A 24,386-nucleotide genomic window follows, 5' to 3' on the forward strand; every position below is an offset into this window, starting at 1 on the left:
GTGTGTGTGTGTGTGTGTGTGTGTGTATCACATACACACACACATTTATGTCCATTCTCTCCCATGGGAGAGTTCTGTCTAGCTAGAACCACACAGAGGTGCCCACTTAACTGTCTATTCCTGGCACTGGCTAAAAAGAGTCTAAGCATTTTAATGGCAAGAGAATTCTCAGAGTCAAAAATTAAAAATAAATTAGAAATTAGTCTAAGCAGGAGGAAGCAGCTGAGCATCATTGAGGGAGTGGTTATGTGGTACCATGGGGTGGGAGGGGCTACAGTATGGGCACCAGTGGCCAGCAACAACTTCCATACTCCACTGAAACAGAGAAAACCTTCAAGGGGCCACTCTGGGTTTGAACAACAAGGGTGTCAGTCACAAGCATAATATCCTGGCGTGGTGACATCTTGAGCAAGTCCTAGAATCATTCTGGGGCTCAGTCCCCTCTTGGGTAAAAGAAGAAGGATCCCTTGTGTCGAGCAGATTGGGAGAGTTAAGCGAGTTACAGCTCTAAGGCTTGCAGCAGTGCCTGGCAAGTAGCATTGCACTGTACCTGGTGGTGACTGATTGGTTTGTGGACCCTGGGTTCTGGGGAAGAGACAGTCTTGGTAATAATTTAAACAGGATTTCCTGCCAAGCTGGCAGGGGAGGAACTTGGATTCAGGCTGAAGTCAGCTGGAAGAAAAGAGAAATATGACCTTTCTTCCTTGTGTAAACCTGTGAGCCAAGAGTGTCGTCTGCTACCTCCTATACCAGGGACAGCTGCATCTTAAAACTGTTTGGCGCAGACGGGCTCTGAGGGTTTGTTCTCTGATAGCTACTCACAGTTACCTCTTTGCTGTCCACGTCCACCTCCCATATTAATCTTCCAGACGGAACTGTGGCCTATGGAGGATGTTTACCTGTAACCCCGGAATCTGTGCCTTCTGAGTGGTTTTTGTGAGATTAAGGAGGTCAAGGCTGTCTTTATCAGGATCTTATTCTGGATCACATGTCCAAGTGTACCACGGCAACTGCAAAGCAGAAAAGAGAGTCAGAGAGGGCAGCATGAGAGGGTCATGGTCCCACAGTCCTCCTCTTTATGATGGGGGGGCACTAGTTGATGACTGTGGACAGCCTTGTTAGAAAAGGCCAAGAGGCAGGCTGTCCCCCTAGAGTCTAGATAAGGATCCAGATCTGGCCTGCGGACACTTCCGTTAGCCCAGTGAAAACCATGTTGGACTTTCCATCTCAAAACTGTAAGAACCTAAATGTGTGGTCTTCAGCTTCTCAGTTTATTAGTTATAATAGCAATACAAAACAGACAAAAATAATCCAGCAAAAGTGGTTGGAGACCTGTTTTTGCTTTCCTGAAGGATTCTCTCCCTTCCCACAAGCCCCTACTTGTCCTGCTCCTCTCCCAGGGCTAATAAGTGTCCTTTGCATTAGATCAGTTAAGCACTGAATGGGTGGCTGTGTGGCTCTGTTCCTTCAGCCATGTCCCTCCTCCTAACTGAGGTCATTACCCCTGCCCTCTGAGACCCTCCATAGCCTGGGCCCCATCTGCCTTTTTGTGTTTTTTAAGATTTTATTTATTTATTGTGTATACAGTGTTCTGCCTCCATGTATGACTGCATGCCAGAAGAGGGCACCAGATCTCATTGGACATGGCTGTGAGCCACCATGTGGTTGCTGGGAATTGAACTCAGGACCTCTGGAAGAGCAGCCAGTGCTCTTAACCCTCTGAGCCATCTCTCCAGCCCCTGTCTGCCTTTTTTTAGACTTTCCAAAAATCTTTTGCAAGATCCAGGTGTCTTTGCACTTGACTGACAATTAAAACCAAGAGCTGCCAAGGTCAACAAGATGTAGTCACTCATAAGCCATTGTGGAAATGCATGAAATTGTCATTTTAGATCTAAAAACAAAACAACAACAACAAAAAAAAATTGGATGCCTATCAGTAAATCATAAAATTTAACCCAGGGCAAGGGAGGGTGTTCAGTAGGTAAAAGTGACGACACCATTGTGTCACCTGATGACCTAAGTTCAAAACCCAAGCCCAAGAAAAAGCCAGACACAGTGACGGGGCGTGGATTCGTTATTCCAGCACTGGCCCTAGGAGATGTGAGCTGGAGAACCATTTCCCGGAAGCCTGAGCACCAGCTCTCCTGACAGTACCAGAGACTGCTCAGGCAGGATGGAACGTAGGAGCAAAACCCAAGCTTTGTCCGTGCTGTGGCAAGAAGGCTCAGCCTGCCTCACCCCGAAGTTCATGCCCTTCTCTCAGACTTTCAAGTTCACAGGCGCTAATGCCAAAAAGATCCAGGGTGTGGCTACAACAGTCTGGCTCCCAAGGTGGGAACCGGGAAGAGGCTCCATCTGTGTTTGGAGTGATCAAGGGACATACAGACAGAGAAGACAGACAGTGACAGGCACCAGAATGGCCCAGTGAAGGGTACCCGTTCAGTCAGGCCTCTGTCTGCAGCAGAAAAGGACCTAGTTGGTGTGTTCAGCAGGTCCCCAGGGTAGAGGCCATTCAGGTTTTGTGCTCTGTGCTCCTTCAAGCCCTAGGAATTCTCCCAACTTGGCCACACTCTGCTCCAGCTGCAGTTTCTAGGACAGACTCAGACTGACCTGTCTCACCCAGGGTCACACAATTAGAACTGGGAGTCTGTGCGCCTCGCAGGCAGCCAAACAGCTGCAGGAAACCCAGAGGTGAGACAAGTTTTCTGTTAGGCTGTCAGTTTCATCAGAAATCGGTTCCAGAAAGTGGCCCAACGCTCAGGGTGTGTGTGTGTGTGTGTGTGTGTGTGTGTGTGTGTGTGTGTGTTCCAACACCATTATAGGTTCATCTGAATCCTAAGAGGCACAAAGCGAGGCTGGGAGGGAGTGGGTGCCCAAGGAAGTAGGTACTGTGGATCTGAGGCTGGAGGAGAAGGAAGGCACGGGGCTGCCTGCAGGCCTTGGCAGGGAGCCCTCACCTCTGGAAATGAAGCTCAAGTATTTTCTGCCTCTCTTCTCCTGGGGCTTCCTGTTTCCTATTTGGTCTCTGGTTTCCAGGCAACCGTGAATACCCCCCAAACTCCTGACACGCACGGGTCCCTCTCTCTGAAGCTTGCATCTCTAATGAGTTTCCCATCTGCTGGGTCTCCCGGGGCAGCCCATCCATTCTGCTGTCTCTGAAGGACAAAGGCAATTGAAGCCGCCTGTGGTTTAGAGCTGTGTGCGCGCGCGTTTCCCCTTTTGTAGGTTCCTCCAGTTTAAGGACTCTTCCTGCAAAGCCGGCTTGGCTGGCGTGGGGGACAGCGGTGGAAGATTTAGGGTTTTTGCTTTGATTTGGAAAAGCACTGAATCCGGAAGGCGCTCCCAGCTCAGAAGCAAGGTGGTGGCATCAGCATGAGGCTCGGGTCACAGGGAGACTGTCTCTCTCCTAGAAGTAGGGACAAAGGGGGCTTTCGGCATGCTCCTGGTGGGCTTCCGGAGAGTCTGAGACTGTCTTAGAGGCCTGATGACCTGGTCTTGAAACACAGAGGGCCAGGTGGGAGCACAATATAAAACTGAGGGTTTTTGAACAACTGGCATTCACTTTTATAGTGTTATACAGTTAGGTATAATTGAGTATTTGTTGCTGTGAAGAGACACCGTGACCACACAATTCTTATGAAGAAAACATTTAATTGGGATAGCTCGCTCTCAGTTTCAGAGGTTCAGTCCATTATCATCTCCCCCCCCCCCAGACGGGAGTCCATTATGATCTTGATGGGGAGCATGGCGGCGTGCAGGTAGACATGGGGCTGGAGCTGAGAGTCCTGCATCTTGACTCGGAGGCAACAGGAAGTCAACTGTCACACTGAACGAGGCTAGAGCAAGAGAGACCTCAAAGCCTGCCCTCACAGTGACACACTTCCTCCAACAGGTCCACCTCCTAACAGCGCCACTCCTTGGGGAGGGGGCCATTTTCTTTCAAACCACCACAATAATTTCATAGTTTCTAAAGTCAAATATTACTTCAAAGCATAAAACACAAACAACAGTCTCGCTAGTGTTTTCCCTGAGACTCAACTCCCGGGGCAAATCCCCTCTACTTCCTTTACCCATTCTTAAAATTTTAACTGCACACCTTTGTAGGGCCCGCCTACACTGTGGGTCGGCACACGAGCTGGGAACCAGGCTGGAGACTTAAAAGCATACACACAGACAGACAGATAGAGACAAGGGGACACGGGTCATCCTAGAAACAAGAATGTTAACTTTGTTGTGCTCCAGGGAAGCTTGTATAGGGATCCTTAACTGATAGCCACACCCTAGCTCTTGGGATTTTCAGCTGTAAAACCCACCAGAATTCACTCCCCTGCCATCAGGAACTCATGAGGGTCTCGTTGCAGGCACAGATAAACAAGTTGTTTTGCTCAGTTCACTCCAGCAGGCAAAGGGTCTGAGGCAGGGAAAGAAAGTCAAAGGACCAGGGGTCTGCAGCCCCCAACACACCTTCAAAGGCTATTAATCTTGATCTCCTTTTCATTTTAGATAATCTTTATTGACCATCACCAGGAAAGATGAAGATTTATCTCTCTTGCGCACACCTTCCTGCTCCCCAGACACACACACACACATCCACATACTTCCTCTGGCTCCTGTAACCATCAGCTGTATGACAGGGAAGAGCGAGTGGTGAGCGGCTGTCAAAGCACAGTCGGTGTGGGAGTGTGGAGCTAATGTCCTGCAGCACAAAACAGCAACCGAGTTTGCAGTGCTTCCATGATGCAGGGAGAGGAAGCTGAGAGCTCACATTCTCGACTACAAGCATAGACAGGGAGGGCAAACTGAAATTTTGCAAGGCTTTAACCGCAGAGCTCACACCCATGGATGTACCTCTTCCAGCCAAGCTGCACCACTTAAAGCTTCCCAAACAGCGCCACCATCTGGAGACCAAGTATTCAAACACCCAGGATGTGAAGCACAGTTCTTATTCAAAGGGCACCAGCTCTCTGTCTCTTGGTCTTACCTGGTCCTGCTGTGTTTCCCTTCAGCACCATTCTGGAACTTTCCATCTCCCTCCTGAGTTTCTTTCTGATCCTTCTTTTCTCTGCCTTGATCTACTCCTCATTTTGGTGGTGTTGCTGATCAGTACCGTCCTGAGCGAAAAGGGTATAGAAGGCTAAATCACCATGTCCAAAAACACGTTTTTCTTCACAAGGTGCCAAGCCGGGCCTGGACAGGGATTCAAGACCGGCAGGCATTTCTCCACACTTTGAAGGCACTGTTCCTTGTTCCCTGACTGCTGCATTGGATGAAAGCCTCATTGTGGTCCTTTGTACCTGGCTTCCCCTTACCAGCTCATCTCTGTGTTCTAGATGCTCAGACAACTCAAGATTAAGTACCTGGCTGTGGCTCCCATTTCTCCGCAATGCCTTCGTGCCTGTGATTTATGAACTTGGCACAGAAAATCTTTCTAGTATGTTTAATTGATGATGTGCTCCCATTCGCTGGTCTTTCTCACTAAAACTCCTGCAGTATGATATTTGACCTTTCTTAGTTTCCATTTCTTTGACTTTTTGTTTTACTCCCAGGAGAGTAAATACAAAGTGGTATTCACAATCCTCGGAGGGCTAGAGCTGTTATCGGTTTCCTAGAGTGGCTTCTTATTCACTCATATCCCTGTCTTTAAATGGCAACTCCCACCTTTTAAAAAAAATTTTAAACTGTAAGTCAGACATGGTGGCACAGAAGAAAGAAGATTGAGACCAGTCTGGTCTACATAGTCAGAGGTACATAGTGAGGTGTTCTCAAAACACCAAAAGGAAAAATAAAATTAAATTAAACCAGCCCCTCTCCCCCCAAAAAAGAAGAAAAAAAAAAACTAGACCTTGATCCTTCTGAGGATCACTGTAATTATTTTAAGGGATTTTTGGTATCTTACATTCCCTTTGTTTCCTGAATTCTTTCTCTGCTTATTTATTTATTTGTTTGTTTGTATGTCTGTTTGTTTTTGGTATCAGTCTTTAACATTCAAAGTTGTATGGTGTGGCTAAAAACCAAACAAACAAACAAGCCCATCAGCTGGGGCAGGGTGGGAAGACCTATGGTGAGATGTATAAAAAGCCTCCTTTCAGGGGAAAAAAACCTTGTTAAGGAGACAAAAGTCTGATCTTTAAAAAAAAAAAACCTCAGTAAAATACTTTACTTGGTAAATTCATTAATATAAAATGAAAAATCTCAAATTTGGCTGTATTTTGCTGAGCACTGTACTTTCTGAGCTCTGTTTTAGAAGCTCCTGGTACCTGAAGAATAAAGGAATTAGTTTGCATTAATTCTTGTTTTTACAAAAAAAAAAAAAACCTGCATAACCTCACTTCCAGTTTTGAATTAGTCACCATTACTCAACTGATGGCAGTTTATTAAGAGGAAGGAAGCTTGCCTGCTCTTAGGGTTTAACTCAGGGCACGAGGGTCTCCGACAATCAGATGACAACCAAAGATACCCTAAGTCAGCAGACCCCACGTTCCTTGTCTCACACCCAAGGAGAAAACAAGAAACACAGATAAGGCATAATCAGAGCAAACACAGATTAATTGAGGAAAATGAGAAATAACTTATCATAGCTAGTTTTAAGGTGGCACAAACCTAGAGTCACCCAGGAAGAGGGAATCTCAACTGAAGAAAATATCAATTTGGAGATTAAAAAAAAAAAAAAAAAAACCTACCATATTTTTTCTTTTGGATGTGTTTGGTGTGTGGGTGCACATGCTGTGGCGTGTGTGTGCGGATGTCAGAGGACGACTTGCAAGAAGGGACAGTTCTCCCTTCTACCATGTAAACCCCCCAGATTAAACTTGGGTCACCAGACTTGGTGACAGTTACCTTTACCCGCTGAGCAATCTTTCCACCTCTCAGATTTGTTTTTACTTTCAGATTTTGTTGTTTCTTGGAACCCCACCCATAGGATTTTTTAAACTAGGGTTGCTAAGCAAAGTCTAGCATTGAGCTATATAGTCACGCACGTTTTTATTTTTGAGACAGCCTCACTTAGTAGCCCAGGCTGGCCTTGAACCCACGTATTCCACGAGGCAAGCCTGTAAATTACAATCCTGTCTGAGCAGCTGGGATTCCAAACTTGAACCAGACAGACCCAGCCAACTCACAGCACTAGCAGAAAGCTTATACTGCGCATATAGACTTACTACTGTTTATTTCATTCCAACGAAAGTTCACAACACCAGAAGAGATCCCAAACATTCCTACAGCTACCATGAGAATGATTACACAGCTGCCGGCTCTCTTCTGTGTACCTTTGTCATGGTTTCCAAAAGTATCATCCTTAGCCTTCAACTTCTGTCTGTCAGTGTTTTGTTCAAGACAGAATGACAGCAGAGTACTTCAAAGCCCTGGAGTCTCTGTGCTGGTGGCCAAGCTTCAGTGCTCACGGGGCAATTAGAATGGTTTTGTTCTTGGTTTTCCCAATTGATCTTAGGATTCAAGATTTGGAAGGCATTCTTTCATGGACATGCTAGCTGGGGGCGTTCTTTGTCTAATTGCTAAGACTCTTGGTAAACAAAGTAGCATCCAATCTGGGCTACATAGAAGAGTTCCAGGATAACCAGGGCTACAGTGAAACTCTCTCAAAATTAAACAGAAATAAAATAGCATCACGGATGAGAGCATGATGGAGTAGTGCCCTGGCCCTCACACGCTCATAGCCACTGAGGTACCAGGCTGTCCAAGGGCTACCCGGGAGTTGTCAATCACCCAGCCCTGTTCTGGTTTTCAGCATCCATCCAGCACCATCTATGTACCAAGAACTGTGCTAGGGATTGGTGGTGCATAGATAAATAAGGCGCAACTTCTGCCCCCCAAAGATTGCATCAAAGCAGCAATCTGTGCACAGTCTTACAGGGCCTAAGGAGAGGGTGGCCATGACCCCATCCTCTCTCTCACCTCTTCATACCAGAGCTTCAACCCCACCTCCAGGGATAAAAGCTGCTTTCCTCTGAGATGTGGCAGCAGTCTCTAGGCACTCCTTTGTTCAGAGCTAAAGACTGCCATCTCTCAGTGTGCCCACAGTCCCTCTGCAGCTCCCAGAGGAGCAGACAGCGAGAGCAGGATAGATAACCGTGCTGAGCTTGGCATCTGTTTTCTGGCTGCCCAGGCTCTGGAAAGTCACATGATTCTGGAAGGAAAGGCGATGCCATGTGAGAGGCTGGGGACCAAGATTTGCTGTGTTCCCTTTGGAAGGAGTTGGAAGGACAGGAAACTCCTTCCCTGGAAGCCATAGAAGTTGGGCGGCAGAGAGCAAATATGGAGGATCAGTTCTTAGAAGGGGAGTGGGGAGTGGTGGGTCCCATGCACAGGTAGATTTTGCACAGTGCTAAGAAGGGCCAATTAAGCCTGAAGACACCTCACTTGCAAGGATCCTCCTAAGTTTCCAGAAGACCCCAAAACAATTGGTTTCGCGCTTATAAAATTCAGAAGTGTTAATGTATTAGCCACAATGAATTCTTTTTTATTAATTTATTTATTTATTAAAGATTTCTGTCTCTTCCCCGCCACCACCTCCCATTTCCCTCCCCCTCCCCCAATGAAGCCCCCCTCCCTCTTCAGCCCAAAGACACACTGAGACAATGGGGATGTTCTATGGGGAACTCACCAAGGCTAGCTGGCCTGGGTCTGAAAAAGCCTGAGATAAACCCGGACTCGCTGAACATAGCGGACAATGAGGACTACTGAGAACTCAAGAACAATGCCACAATGAATTCTTGTTCCATTTTGACATCCTTAATCACACTTGAAGCTGAACGGAGGTTGGAAAGGCTGTAATCATTTTTGGCCTCTGGCTAGAGAGAAACCGAGTTAAGAATATGCTTATTTATATGATATGCAGTCATTTCTGTCCAACTAAAATCATGCCCAGTGGTTCCTCTGTATTTAAGTCATTACATAACAAACTGCAACCTAATTTGGTTTGCTGTCCCCAAAACTAACTTGGGGTCCACTGAGTCATTGTGGCAACTTTGGTCAGTCACAGGTGACTCCTGATTTGAAATTGGCAAAATACCAAGTAATAACCAAATAAGCCATTTTTTTACATCATTTCTGGTTTTGTCCATTCAATGTTATCTGACTATGTTATGAATACAACCTTCTGATCTCAAGGTCCAGCCGAGCAAACCAGGAACAAACACTAGTTAAGATCTTTAGATTGTGAGCTATTCGTGTGACACTCTGGCAGCAGCCCTCCTTCAGTGTGTGAACAACTTCCAGGACTGTCCTCACTGGCTACCACTTACCAAGTCAGTGCAATGTGAACATGACCCTCCACGGCCAGCCCCGCAAGTGGACAGGGAGTATACAAGAGAGGAAACTCAAACCTGCTCAGAGTCAGATGCCACTTTGTGAAAAGTCTTTTTATCCACTGTGAATGTAAAAGCGGGGTTTGTCCTGCCGAGATCGTCTTTCGTCGGGAATACGTTTAATAACGGAGTGTACACAGGGGACCGCGACATGCTTTCTCTATGTTCGGGCTGACAGAACATGATGCTCTGGCTTTCTCCTGAATCTGTAAGCAAACAGTAAGGCTACAGGTGGAAAGGCAACATTATATAAATGTCTGATCGACCGTCCTGTAGAAAGGCTGCACTCCGGGCTGTTCTCTCTTTTTAATAGATGACACTGTTGACCCATGAAGTGGTAATCAAAGCCTAGACATCCAAAACCAAATGGAATATGACAGTGAAGGGCCACTTTGAAAATATTGATTTTTTGACTTTATGTTTGATTTAAAAATTCATAAATTGATATGACATGTTTTTTTCACCCTAAAAAGTATTTACTTTTACACCTAAGTTTTTACTTGTAATTCGGCACTTGGTTTCTTTCTCTCTTTTTTTTGAAATTTATATATTTCCATTTCCATATATGAGTGTTTTGCTTGCATGGATATCTGTGTGTCGTGTGTGTGCAATGATGCCCAAGGAGACCCTGGAACTGGAGTTACTGACTGTTGCAAGCTGCCACGTGGGTGCTGAGAGCCAAACCTAGGTCCTTGGGAAGGGCAACGATTGCTCTAAACCACCGAGTCATCTCTCCAGTCCTGGGTTATTTTTCTTACAGAGGCCCTCAAACTTCAAACCCCACAAAACCTAGATCTGTGTCTGGCCCAAGTATTGGCCAGAACTGTATGCCAGCAGTCAATCCTGGCCTTCAGAGCTCAGTCTGGGCCAACCCCACTCCTCCCCAAGGTCCCCACCCTGGTTCTCCTCTCCCAGGTCCTGGAAGCCATCTTCATCTAGAGAAATGCTTGGCCTTGGGCAACAGGAGAGAGCACACAAGCCCGTGAGACACTCATTTGCTGGTGGACCTCTAGATGTTTTCCTTCAAAAGAACTCTGAGGGAAAGGGCAGGGTAGCTAGCCATTGTATCAGCACTACCCACCTTCTGGTATAGGCTAAGCCACAGAGTTATTGTTTTACTGAGTCTCTGGGAGTCATTAAAATTAGGACCAGAGTCTTGGAAATGGTTCTGCAGATAAAAGCACTTGCGACCCAATGATGAGCTGCGCATGATCCCTGGGTCCCCGTGGAAAGGTGGAAAGAGGGAACCAATTGTTGTCTTCTCATGTACATATGCGCACGCGCGCGCGCGCGCGCGCACACACACACACACACACGACCATCAAACAGGACCAGCAGGAGTAGCCTGTGGTATACTGCGACCCCAGGCACACCGTAGGGGCAAATAGCTGCGTAGCTCAGTCTTGCCTCCCTGTTGTGAGACCCTCCTGCCTATGCAGCCCAGGTGAGTTCCGACAGATCCAGCCTAGGCAGTCCCTGTGCGGCCCCTGTGGCTCCTCTCAGGGAAGCCATGTGATCGCCTCCTCACACGATGCGCTACCTCACCCTCACTCTTGGTCCCTCCTCACGAAGAAGTCTAAGAGGCCACAATGGTCTGAGTCTCAGGGAGGATTTTGCGGTTATTTCAACTCTTCAAAAAGACCTCAGAGAAAGCTGTGGGCACAGGACTGTTCCGGTCACAGTTCTCCTGGCCAACTCTAAAAAGATACTGACCCCGTGTGGCCATATGTAGAGGTGCAACAGGGACAGAAAAAAGAGGCCTCAAATCTTTTCCCCTTTACCTAAGCCAATGGACCCCTCCAGTTCTCCCTGAGCAATCCAGTTCTGTTCCCAGTTGCAGTCCAGAACCGCTGACCCAGTCCCATCAGGGCCCACTGACTCGTCCTTCCCTGGTGACTTGTCTCCACTGAAACATTCAAATCTGAGCTGTTCTGGGACCATGATTTCCCAGGTCACCTGAGTTCATCTAGGTGATGGACAGTTGTTCAATGTGTGCTATGTAGACCTAAATCACGTGATGTGAAACTTCTCACCACTTCCAAAAGGTTATAATTTCAGAACTTTTTTTCTTTGTTCTTAGGATTGGTCCAGAGGACACGCCTCAGGGGTGTCACCCATCAAGGTTACTTTCTGAGGAGGCTCCGCCACTCCCCACCCCACCATCTTCATCTAGAGAGTTCTCAGTCACAACTACCTCTTTCTCCCTCTCTCATTCATTCATATTCTTTCATAAAAGGTGCATTTCTATTCTTTTTAATTTTGTGTGTAGTATGTGCATGGGGCACTCAGAGGTCAGAGGTGTTTCACCTGGAGCTGGAGTTACTTGTTGAAAGCCACCCAACATGGGTGCTGGGAACCGAACTCAGGTTCTCTGTGAGAGCCGCAAGCTCTCTTAACTACTGAGCAGCCCTTCCAGCTCCTCGTTCTTACTCTTAATGAAGCTAGCTTCTCTACAGGCTTTAAAGGGAGGCCTCATCTTCCCTCTAAGGCCCTGTCATGTTTAGGTCTCCATATGTCGGATTATTTTGTTCTAATGCTCCCAGAATCCTCAGCACAGGTCAGTGGGTTCCAATAAAGACTCTGGCCCTTGAGGGAATAAGCGCCAAAGGTCAAGAGAAAGGCAAATTTAGATGCTGGGCCTCTAACTGGGAGAAGGGTGCATAGGCACATGATTCGAAGACGTTAAAACATGAAGTAGTGGTTCATTCAACTACCCAATCAATATTAATCACTGTCTGTTTGGGATTTGTCTGCCATGTTGAAGACACCTTTTCTCCAAAGCAGTCATTTGCAATGATTTCAGGAGTTTTTATGATCACAGAACAAAAGACAGACCCAAGCAAGACATCTAAAAGAACACCTTGTTGGGAAACTCATGGGTGGTTACAGCAAAACAGGAAAGTCTGTGCTGTGAACTGTGGACACTGTCTCATGGAGTTCTTAGCTATGGGCTGGTGGAAGCTAAAGGTTAAGTCTGTTAAAACATTCTGAAATGTTTCGTGCCGCTGTTAGGTAAGACAACAGTGGGCAGAGAGAAGCTATTAAAGGGGCAAACCACCCAAGATCTCCAGATCCGGACCGTCCCAACTTTCCACAATCAAGAGTCTTAACCAATCAATCGGCTTTGGGGATTCTGGAAAGTTCAGTTCACATGACCCTCAGCTTTTCTCACCTAGACTGTCTCACTACTGCCTGGGAGGCTCCAGGCTGCTTTCCCGGGTATACCCCAAGCTTCAGTACCGCCTCCCCAAGACCTTCCTTGCTTCTCTCCCCTGGGGAAGGCACATAGGATCCTGCATGGCCAAGCTCCTGCCACTCTGCCAACACATCCTGACAACTCTGTGAACAGAGACACCCTGGTCCCCCATTCCACCACAACCCCAGAGCCGGGAGTCTCCTTCCCAAGGCTCTGTCTTCTCCACCAACACTGATATTCTTTAAGGTCTGACTCCAATGTCACATCCTTCCCTGACCCAGGAGCAGACAGTCAGCATCCTTGCTAGGAATTAGGATGGTGAGCAATGGAGGACGTTGCCCTCGGGAGCTTCCTTCGCCCTGGGAAAGGCTGCTGCTAATACAGAAATGCAGAAGCGGCTTCAGGGTAATTTAGGTGAGAAGCCGTGAGTGACAAGACGACACAGGGAGCCACTGAAGCTGTCACTCTGCGGGGGTCGTGGTCAAGCACCACTATGCCCTGAATGGCCTGTCCATGCAGTACTGAGTCTAGAACCCAGGGTTTCCTGTGTGTTAGGCAAATATTCTGCCAACCAAAGCACATCCTCAGCCTCATACTTCGTATTCTTAATAATGTGCTGGGTAGGTTTGCCTTCAAGTAGCCCCCTGTGAGGATTCCAGGGCCCTGTGAGTTCCGAGAACAAGCCCTGTAGCCTTGTGTGTATGTGCTCAATAAACACAAAGGACTGTTTCACCAGGCAGTGAGTGGCACTTTGGTACTGCTGTGTGGACTCCACAGTCTGCACACACAGGGCCTACGGGAGGGGGGCATGCTGACTGGTACAGCCTCTATCAATATGTCCCCTCTTGAAAGAACAGAGGCTGGGGACATAACTCTGAGGGTCAAATGTTAGTTGTCCCAGCATTAGAACCTGAGTCCAGATCCCCGACACTCGCATGGAAAGCTTGACATTGGGGTTCAGAGACAGGTAGATACCAGAACTCACTGGCCAGCCTAGCTAATCACTGAACTCCATGTTCAGGGAGAGACTGTCTCAAAAACTAAGCAGAATGCCGGGTGGTGGTGGTGCACACCTTTAATCCCAGCACTCGGGAGGCAGAGGCAGGCGGATCTCTGTGAGTTCGAGACCAGCGTGGTCTACAGAGCTAGTGCCAGGACAGGCTCCAAAGCCACAGAGAAACCCTGTCTCGAAAAACAAAACAAAACAAAACAAAACAAAATCCTTTTAGTACACACAGGACATGCTTGGGTTAAATCATGGTCAAAATATGTTGTAGTAGGAAGTTTTTAAAACCTGCACAAGCTGGAGGTGGCCATGAAGATCACTGGCTGTTTTTCCTANAAAAAAAAAAAAAAAAAAAAAAAAAAAAAAAAAAAAAAACTAAGCAGACATCAAACACTAATCACACACACACACACACACACACACACGTGCATACGCCTCTCACACACAGAAAAAAAAGAGAGAGAAATAAAAGAAAACTTCAGTGTGGTGAATATGGAATCATACGGAAACTGGCATTTCCTCAGTCACATGTGCGGGCCATAAATGAAAGGTCTTCCTGTCTCCCTTCTGAGCACCCTGCCTGCCCCGTTCCCCCCTGGCAGGCTCTCTCTCCTAACCTCTCCTCTGTTGGAACCATGCCGCTGGCACCTAGGTGCTTGTTCCGTGAGTGATTGGCATGAGAAGTTGTATTGAGCCTCTGGAATCCATGTCTAGCTCCTGCAGGACTCAAGTCCGCGGAAGCGTGCGTCAGGTCAGAAATGAGTCGCATCTGTCAGAAGAGCAGCCACGGAGACTCAGATCAGAGCTCTCATCGCCTCCAGTGGATGCTGGGTTTGGACCCGCACACACATTGCCTTCCAGAGGGTGAGCGAACCCTCAGGGCGCAGCCCCTTCCAGGATTGGAGGTGGAGCCCTGTCCCCCAAATCCCCCAAGCCCCATGAATAAGCTCAGTCTTCGCTCCAGTTCATGAAAAGGAACACTGTCCCAAACCGCCCTGGTTCCCGCTGCTCTCAACCCCAAAGGCTGTGTTGCTGGATGACCTTCTTTGAGCTCTCACAAGGACAAGGAAAGGCTCTGTATGGGGTGTTTGACTTCTGGGTGGGTTTTGGGGCTGTTGAAAAGTTTGCATTTACTTGTGAATTGCCTGTCTGTGTTTGTGAGTGGAGGAGGGCAAAGACTTGAAGGGTCAGAACTGTTTTCAGTTTCTGTGTAAGTTTCTCCAGTGCTTAACATTCATTGAGTATCCCATATTTATTTCTGGGCCGTTACATCATTGTTTGGCACATTTTATAACCTGAGGCATAGAGAGCCTTCCTTCATGTAACACACTGGAGCCTGAGGGTGAGACCTTGTGTGACAGCCCTAGATGTTAGAACATGAGCCCGGATGAAGCCAGCTTAGCTCTGTGGAGGAACACAGGAACATTGTGTGTAACAGAGACGACAATGAATCCAAGGCAGAAACTCATTTCTTGTAAGCAAAAGGAACCCGTGACCGATTTATTTCATAGATCAAAAGCAAAATTAGATGTACAATGCAAGAAAAAGAAAAGAGAGGGCTGGAGATGGTTCAGGGTTGAAAGGCTCTTTCTGCAAGTCAAATGCCCTGAGTTCAATCCCCAGAACTCACAAGAGGCGAGGAGAGCATGAAGTCCACAACATTGTCCTCTGACCTCCAGACATGTGTCACATGCACACGCACACACGTGTGCACCCACACAGTTTAAAATAATGAGCGTTGCATTTCCTTGGGTCCACTGCTGCTTAGCTGGCATTTGGATGCTGTGTCCTTGACAGGGGGGTGGGGCATCAAAGTAGAGGATTCCAGTTCTTCAGAAGGCCTTGGGAGTGAACTGTGCTGTATTTGTGACAGACGCGTCCTTACTTCTGGGAGGGCACCTCCAGCTCTATGCAGGCCTACCCAGGACTTTCATAAAATTCTCAAGATCAAGCAAATGTAATCACCTTAATTTTTTTTAAAAAAGGTACAAGTTAAATGAATTTTCTCATATCCTCAGCATAAACTAGCAAAGACCTTTTAAAATGTGGTAGTGATTAATTTAAGGAGTGATGTGGGATGTCCTTCTGTGTGTGTGTGTGTGTGCGTGTGTGTGTGTGTGTTGCTACTTCTAGATACAAAGAAGACATTGTAACAAGCTGGACCTGGTTGTGTACACCTAAAATCCCAGGGCTTTAGAGGCTGTGACCAGAGAGTCATGAGCTTGAGGCCAGCATGGGTTATCCAGTGAGACTGTCTCCAAACGCACACACACACACACACACACACACACACATGCACAGAGAGAGAGAGAGAGAGAGAGAGAGAGAGAGAGAGAGAGAGAGAGATCACAAAAGAATATGTACAATTGATATACTGTTAAATTAAAAATCAAAAGTAGACTTTTAGGACTGGGGGTGTAACTTCCCTAGCGTGTGTGGAGGCCCTTAAATCTATCTCCAGCACTGAAAAAATAAAAAGTAGATTTCAAAAGACTACACATGGGAGTCCTGGGGAAGACAGCAGAATGAACACCTGTGGACCTTTGCTCATCTCCAAGCCCCATGTAGGTAATGAAATGAGCTTTTCTTTGCTTGTTTTGTGACTGTAGCCCAGAGTGGCCTCAATCCCCCTGCCCCAGCTTCCCATATGCTGGGATTATAAGCATGTGTCAACCATTCCCATCTTCAAGGGATATTTGTAAAAGTATATACCTGCAAAAAAATTAGATAATATATGTATATATGTATGTATATATATATATATATAGTAAGTGCCAGGTATGGTGGCACACATCTGTAACCTCTGCACTTGAGAGGAAGAACCAGGAAAGCAGAAGGATTTCTGAGTTGCAGGCAGCTGGTTTACACAGCAAGTTAAAACAAAACAAAACAAAACCAAAAAAAAAAAAAAAACCCTCAAAATGACGACATTTAGAACCACTGATGCTTGCGTTTGTAAGGCGCTGCAGTCAATTGGCCCAGCTAATCAAATGGAAATGATAACGACAGAAGCTACACAGAAGAGAAAGAAAAACAACTAACAACTCCCTCTAAAATGAAACGAAAGCCCCCAAAGGAGGAAAAGGCATATTACTTAAGGTCCAGTCAGGAACCCCAGACCTCCCGCCCACCGGCCCAGGGCTAAGATGTTCACGGTGGCGGTGGGCACAGTCATGGCTCTCTGAGTGGCAGAGAAGGCGAGTGGTGCACAGATGATGAGCAAGCTGGAAATTCCTAAATGTACTTAAACTCGACCTTCTAGAATGCCAGGGAAGATCATCGAGGAGAAGGTGACTCAGAAAGACGGGGAGGAGCATTGGGGAAGTGGCGGAACAAACCTGGCCCTTAGAGAACTGTGCTTGGGCTCAGCTGGCTAAGAGGAGCCCACCACAACTAAGGATGGTTCCGCGGGTGGTGCCTCTCCAGCGCCCTCTACTGCCAAGATTTAACATGGTGCTCCTTAGCACAGCCTTCTGGATCCAGCAACAACAGGAGATTCAATCAAGAGTGGGTCAGAAAATCCAGGAAAGTTATATATGAACATGTGCAGACTTTTTTTCGTCCTTATTCTATAAACAGCACAATGCAACCATTTCCATAGCAGTTGTATTTATATCGTACTGTATGACATAAAGTATATGTGTAGGTCATTTGCAAACACCGTAACCTTTTATAAAAGGGATTTGAGCATCTGCAGATTTTGATATCCAAAATCTGGAATGGCGGGGACAGAGGGTCTCACAATCGGTTGGCTCCAGACACTAAGAGATGGCTCTGCTTCTAGGGCCCAACATCATTTTCACAGAGCAGGTAGTAAAGGGTAGATTTGGAGCTAAGGGGCTTTGAATAAAAATAAGTACAATATCGTCTAGGTGAATAGAAGATGAGGTAATATCCATAATATCCTTGGCACAGGCCTTGTCGGACAAATGAGTTCAGTTGTGGTCACTATAATGGCTGATTTCTAGCCAAGGTCCTTCTTCTTTCTACTCTTTGGGCAGCTGAGCGGGTTCTCAGAGAAGACAATGGCAGTTGACTGTTGGATTCTCTGGAAGGCCGCTGGGGTTTGACTGGGGTGTATACACGGCAGTTAGTCCTGTGGGTGGTCTGGAGGCAATGCCACAGTGGAGGGGACTTCATGCAGGACTGCCACCAGCAGAGTAATTGTGATAGTCCAGGAGGGAATTAGCAAGCCTGGACGAGTGGTGGAGAGTGGAGATGAGCTAACTCTGAGCCACTCCCAAAGAAGTCACTCAGGTGCCACCCCACCATCCTTTGTCCTGACAAGGAGTGACCCAGCTGGCTTGAAAGGAGCTAGGCCTTAAAGGGCAATGACCGTTCTACAAAGAATCCCTTATTAGTCGAGAAACTTTGGGCTGTGTGTGACAGGAACTCACTAGCAACTGCTTAAACACTCAACGTGAGTTAGGAGTTCTAGAATTGCTTGTTCAATGGCTCAAAAGGATCTATGAAGATAATGCATGTTTATGTTTTATCAGGGTACATCTAAATTGGCACCCCACTTTGGAACACTGTCTAGATTCTCTAATGATGAACATAGTCATACCCAGAGACCCAGAAATTCTGCTTCTAGGCATATCCCAGCATTCCACATAGGAGAAATCACTCGCAGAATCACCATTTTTAATAGCATGAGTTAGGAAACTGTCTACATGCCTGTCAAGAATCAAAATGGGTAAGTTACAGCATAGCCTCCAAGTAAAATTGTATTCAGCTGTGAGAATGAGTAGGAAACATGGATGAATCTCACGGACACGTTTAAAGAAAAACACCAGTTATAGAAGTGTCTGTATGTTCAGTGAAGGGCTGTGTCCACCAGAACCAGCCAGGTTCTGTCTGCACAAAGGCCTAAGGCAGGAAAGACCGTCTGCGATGTCAGATGTTAAGACAGTATCTGTCCCTGTGCACAGTGAAGTGAAGGCGCTCGTGACAGGGGGTTTTACCTGTGACCTTTCATGACACTGGGCTTGCAGCTGACTGCGTGTTTGCTACATTTCCAGAAATGAGAGATGAGTCCCAGGCACCCTCTGCAGCTCCTTGTTCATTGTTGGGCCTCATCTTCAGGTTTCTATGTACATAACTTATTCACGGAGTTGCAGCTAACAACAGGAAGTAGGCTGTCTTCAGCTCTCATCTTTCTCCTTTCTTATAAAAACCATCTCGACCATTCTCAGGGTGTACTCTAGCAGTATTGAATATATCCAGAACGCTGTGCAGCCACTGTCAGTGGCCATCTCTACAACCATTTTCTTGCAGAACTGAAACTCTGAGCCCATTAATTCCAATTCTCACTTCTCACCAGCTTCCAGTAACTTCCATGTGACCTTCTCACTCGGAGGTTCTCATCTAAGTGTCATTCTTCTCTTTAATAAAGAAGGAACCTTTCCCAGAAGCCATGATGAGGGTTTCTCCTCAGGCGCTGTGGGTTGGCACAGGTTAAACACATATGTTCTAACTAAATCATCTGGAGTGTCCAGAAACTATCAGAGAGGATGCTCCACCAGGAGAAGTAATGATCGCAGTGTGGAAACAAATGATTGTACCATTTTGTAAGAGTCACGCATGCATGCTGCTATGAGTTCATCTGAACCAGACCAGAGAGGCATTCTCAACTCTTTTCTGGTAGAGACTATAGCAAAGAAAGAAAGTGTTCCTAAGTGACCAGACAGCAATATCCTGTGGGCATTATGGAGGCCTCGTCTTGGGATTCAAGTTCTAATTCTGAAGCCCCTCGATAGCTATCATGGCCAAATTACTGCGGTTCTTCTGCTGTTGTGTGTTTCTACGGCAGGAAGATCAAAATGCCAGGCTAAATCCAAGGCTGCTTCAGCCTCGCATGTGGCTTCATCCCTTTGAGGTTCTCGAATAGAGGACATTGAACTGTCATTACTAACATTAGACAATGCTGCCCAAGTATCTTTATTCGATGCTCTTCTCTTTCCATGTTTCTGGGTTAGTTTGCTTTTTCCTGTGAACAAGTTTAAAAGCACCATTTTTGTAACAATGCTCCTCATGGTATTCCTCTGTCTGTCTCTCACTGCCTAACAGACCACACCAGGGAGCAGCTCATCCTCACAGACGCGTGTGAAACAGATACTGGGAAGCAGATTCTCACTTAGCATGAATATGTTGATATAATCAATACCTTCTTAGGGCTGGTAAACGGATCTGCTGGAGAATAATGTTGTTACCCAGCTTCCAGCTGACTCCACTAAACCGGACTAGGAAGCTTCATAACTGACAAGGTCATAAAGTTGGTTTGATCAATTGTATCTTTTTTTTTTAATGGGTGCAGTGAACTTTATTAATGCTGTTCTAGAGTGGGGCTCCCTAAGTCCCTCCGGTTATCTTGGGGTCTGGGATGGAACCTGTGAGGGAGATGCCCAGTGTCGGAGGCTGAGTTGAGACAGGGATTACTCAGCAGCTGAGGGCTCTCCTGTCCTTGCTGGGGCAGGTGGCCCAGGGCTTTTTACTCCTTGGAGGCCATGTAGGCTGTGAGGTCATCCACCCTATTGCTGTAGCCATATTCGCTGTTGTACCAGGAAATGAGCTTTACAACATCACTGAGAGCAACACCAGCCCTGGCATCAAAGGTAGAAGAGCAGGCGTCACTATTAAAGTCACGGGAGACGACCTGGTCCTCAGTGTAGCCCAGGATGCCCTTTAGTGGGCCCTCGGATGCCTGCTTCACCACCTTCTTGATGTCTTATCCACAATGGACACATTGGGGGTAGGAACGCGGAAGGCCATACCAAGGAGCTTCCCATCCAGCTCTGGGGTGACTTTGCCCACATCCTTGGCAGCGCCAGTGGATGCAGGGATGATGTTCTGGGCAACACCATGGCCATCTCACCACAGCGTCCCAGAGGGGCAATCCACAGTCTTCTGGGTAGCAGTGACAGCATGGACTATGGGCATGAGTTCTTCCACAATGCCAAAATTGTCGTGGATGACTTGGCCAGGGGTAGGGGGTCTAAGCAGTAGGAGGTACAGGAAGCGTTGTTGACAATCTTGAGGGAATTGTCATACTTCTCATGGTCCACACCCATCACAAACACGGGGGCATCAGCAGGAGAGATGGAAACAGTGACCCTTTTGGTCCCATCCTTCAGGTGGGCTCCTGTCTTCTTCACGGTGGTAAAGAGACAAGTAGACCCCACGACATACTCAACACCGGCATCACCCCGTTTGATGTGGGCGGGATCTTGCTTCTGGAAGATGGTGATCGTTGCCCCATTGATGACAAGGTTCCCATCCTCAGTCTTGACTGTGCCATTGAACTTGGGTAGAGTCATACTGGTACATGTAGTTGTGGCCAATGAAACAGTTATTGATGGCAACAATGTCCACTTTGCCAGACATGAAGGCAGCCTTGGTAACCAGGTGCTCAATATGACCAAATCTGTTCGCTCTGGCCTTCACCATTGTCTCAGGAACAAGGCTGCCACTACACAAGAAGATGTGGCTATCTCTGGAACAGGGAGGAGCAGAAAGCAACCAACTGTATTCTTATTCACAGGGCGAGTAAAAGGTCTCTAGACCCAACTGGCAAGTGTTCATTTCACTTTTACAAACAAAATTTATTGAGTTTCTAAGGATACTGGCAATTCTAGCACTGATATAAGTATATGATTGTGAGTGGAAAACTAGAGGACAGAAATCAGGTATTGGCGGTATTTCATTTGTGTGTGAATTTTTATGTAAATGCAAGATATAAGCCATTAATGCAAGCAAAATGTTCCAGTGAGCACATTTCAACAGTTCAACTTTATAACAACCACAAAAAAAGCTGCTAAATTTTCTGGAAAAGAGAATACTCTAATGGGGAAGATACCAACAGGATACATAAGAAGCATGATCTGAACATATTGTATCTATAAGACACATCTTTAGATTCAGAGACATAAATAGTTAAAAGTCAAAGAATGGCAAAAAAAAATGCAAACAGCAGTCAGAAGAGAGCTTGACTGGTCGTGCTAATTCCAGACTTTACAGCAAAAATTACAGCAAGGGACAGTGGTGGGGAATATTATTTTCAAGTGTGTGACTTTTGTTTATGCTGCACTTGTTTAACTCTGTGAAGCTGTGGCCCTGTGTTTATCTAAAACAACTGATGGTCCTAATAAAGAGCTGAACAGCCAATAGCAAGGCAGGAGCAAGGCTAGGTGGGGCTGGCAGGCAGAGAGTATAAATAGGAGAACAGAAGAGAAAGAGGAGCCAGAGATCAAGGAGAGGAGGACATCAGGGGCCAGCCACCTAGCTACACACAGCAAGCCACAGAGAAGAAGTAAAGAAAGGTACACGGAAATAGAGAAAGATGAAAGCCCAGAGGCAAAGGTAATCGGGATAATTTAAGCCAAGGAAAGCGGGCCAGAAACCAGCCGAGCTGAGGCCGCGAGTTTATAGCTAAGAAAGAGTAAACCTCCGTGTGAGATTCATTTGGGAGCCAGGTGGCGGCCCTCAAAACGTCAAAAGAATAAAACATCACACAAAAGGACAAAGAAAACAATTTTATAGGGATAGAATGTCAACCTATCAAGAAAATTTGGTGATACACATCTTTAATCCCAGCACTCAGGAGACAGGTGGATCTCCAGACTGGTCTACAGAGCTAGTTCCAGTACAGCCAGGGCTACATAGAGAAACTGTCTCAAACAACAAACAAACAAAAAAACATGAAAGAAAGAAAGAAAGAAAGAAAGAAAGAAAGAAAGAAAGAAAGAAAGAAGTGGAATTTATAAATATGTATGCTTTCCAAGTTGAAAGTCAAATTAGACAATGAAACAGTAGTAGTTGACGACTTCAAAGCCCCCTTACATACTGGAGAGAGAGACAGAAGGACCAACAAGGAAACAGTCAGCAGCAACTCTGCCAGTGGACCTTGAGTGCTGTTGCATCCAGCAACAGCTGTAGGCTTTTTCTCAAGTACATTAGGAATGTTTCCAAGGACAGTTCATGTGTTAGACCATAAACCAGGGCTCATTGGATTTAGAAGAAGTCAGGCATGTTTTCTGCCCGCAGTGACACATAACTTGAGATCAATAACAAGGAGGGAAACTGGAATTCCTACTCGTGGAAGCAAAACAGCACACTCCTAAATACCCAGTGGGCGGAGAAAAGGTCTCCTGCAAAATTAGGAGTTGCTTTGTGATGAAGGAAGAAATTTCTAGCTGCAAATGCCTATATTTAGGAAAGAATGAGCCAGATCAATATAAAGGAGAGGGATTTGTGGGTTGCTAGGGGAATCGAGAGGCAGGGTACTCAGCTTTTCAGCAAAGATGACATTTTAAAGGATGAGTAAGACTGGAGGAAAGTGGGAAGGGAGTTCCTAGCGGAATCAAGAACCTTACAAAAAGCACAGAGACAAGAACTGTCACAGAGTGTGCGGTGATGTGCGGAGTTCATTTCTTCCCAGAGTGTAGACTCTGGAAAGGCAAAGAAAGTCACAGGAGCAAGTGGGGACTTGAGGCTTACTCTGCTGAGACCTTGGCCTTTGGGTCACTGAAGGATTGTAAGCAATGTGTGATGTGGGTAAGGTTTCCCTCTAGAAGAAGCTTTCTAGATGAAGTTTTCTATGAGGAAATCTGAGTGCATGGGAATGAGCTGGAGACAGGGAGACCAGAGGGGATCAGTCAGCTCAGGCTGATGGGATATCACAGAGAGGGACTTTAAACAGCATCCATCTATTTCTCACTTTCCTGAGGTTGAGAAATACAAAACCAAGGTGCTGACAGACATCAGGTGCCTGCTGTGGGCCTGTTTCCTTGCTTCCAGATGGCAGAGAGCAGAGATGGACTCTCCCTCTCTCTCTCTCCCTCTCCCTCCCCTTCCCCCTCCCCCTCCCTCTCCCTCTCCCTCTCATCTCTTCTCTTAAGGGCTCCAACCCTACTTGTGAAAGCTGTACATTCAGAACCTAATTGTTTCCCGTAATACTATGGCATTAAGATTTTAGCTGGAACATATGAACTGGAGTGGGGGAAGCATATTCATCCTGTGCTATTAAATTTGTAGTAGTCAGAGTTCTCTTGGAAGAGAGAATGAATAGGATCAATCTCCCCCCAACCCCTGATGTGCTGTGCACGTGCGTGCGTGCGTGCGTGCGTGCGTGTTCTATTGCTGTGAAGAGATGCCATGACCAAGGTAACTCTTACAAAGGAATTTAGGTGGGGGCTTGCTTACAGTTTCAGAGGTTTTGTCCGTTCTCATCACAGCAGGAGGCAAGCAAACGTGGTGCTGGAGAAAGAGCTGAGAGCTTTACATCCTGATCTGCCAGCAGCAGGTAGAGAAAGAGACCTGAGCTTTTGAAACCTCAGAGCCCACACCCATCAACACACCTCCAAGAAGACCACACCTCTGAGCTTTCCAGAGAGCTCCCCTAACTGGGGACCAAGCATTCAAAACCTGTGGGAGTTATTCTCATTCAAACCACCACAATACACAAATATAAAATCTTTAGTAAGAGGCTTATTATAAGGTACTGACTCATGCAATTGTGTAAACTGAGGACAACCACAGTCTGTAAGCTGGAGATCCAGGCAAGACAGTGATGCGGTTTGGATGCCAAAGAGCTGTGTTGCTGATGCTGCATTCTAGGCCAGATCTGAAGATCAGTGTCTCAGCTCAGAGGGCAAATTTGACCTTCTCCATTTCTCTTCTATTCAGACTCTCTGGAGCAGGGAGATCAAGGTGGATGAAGCTCACCCACATTCTGTAGAGTTACCCACTCTGCTCGGGCCCTTCATTCACCTTCACTCAAATGCTGTATATTCTGGAAATAGTTCCAAAGATAGATCCAGAAACAGTGCTTAACCAGATGTCCGGGCATTCTGCGGCTCATCGA

General features: G+C 46.6%; 1 pseudogene; it reads right to left on the reverse strand.

Annotated features, from left to right (window-relative positions):
- Nucleotides 1-20,015: 20,015 nt before the first annotated feature.
- LOC126497385 (glyceraldehyde-3-phosphate dehydrogenase-like) lies at nt 20,016-20,971 on the reverse strand (annotated as a pseudogene).
- Nucleotides 20,972-24,386: the final 3,415 nt, after the last annotated feature.

This window comes from Alexandromys fortis, unplaced genomic scaffold (genome assembly GCF_014885135.2).
Source record: "Alexandromys fortis isolate MF-2015 unplaced genomic scaffold, M_Fortis_MF-2015_v1.1 scaffold_21, whole genome shotgun sequence".
In the NCBI taxonomy this organism is placed as follows: domain Eukaryota; kingdom Metazoa; phylum Chordata; class Mammalia; order Rodentia; family Cricetidae; genus Alexandromys; species Alexandromys fortis.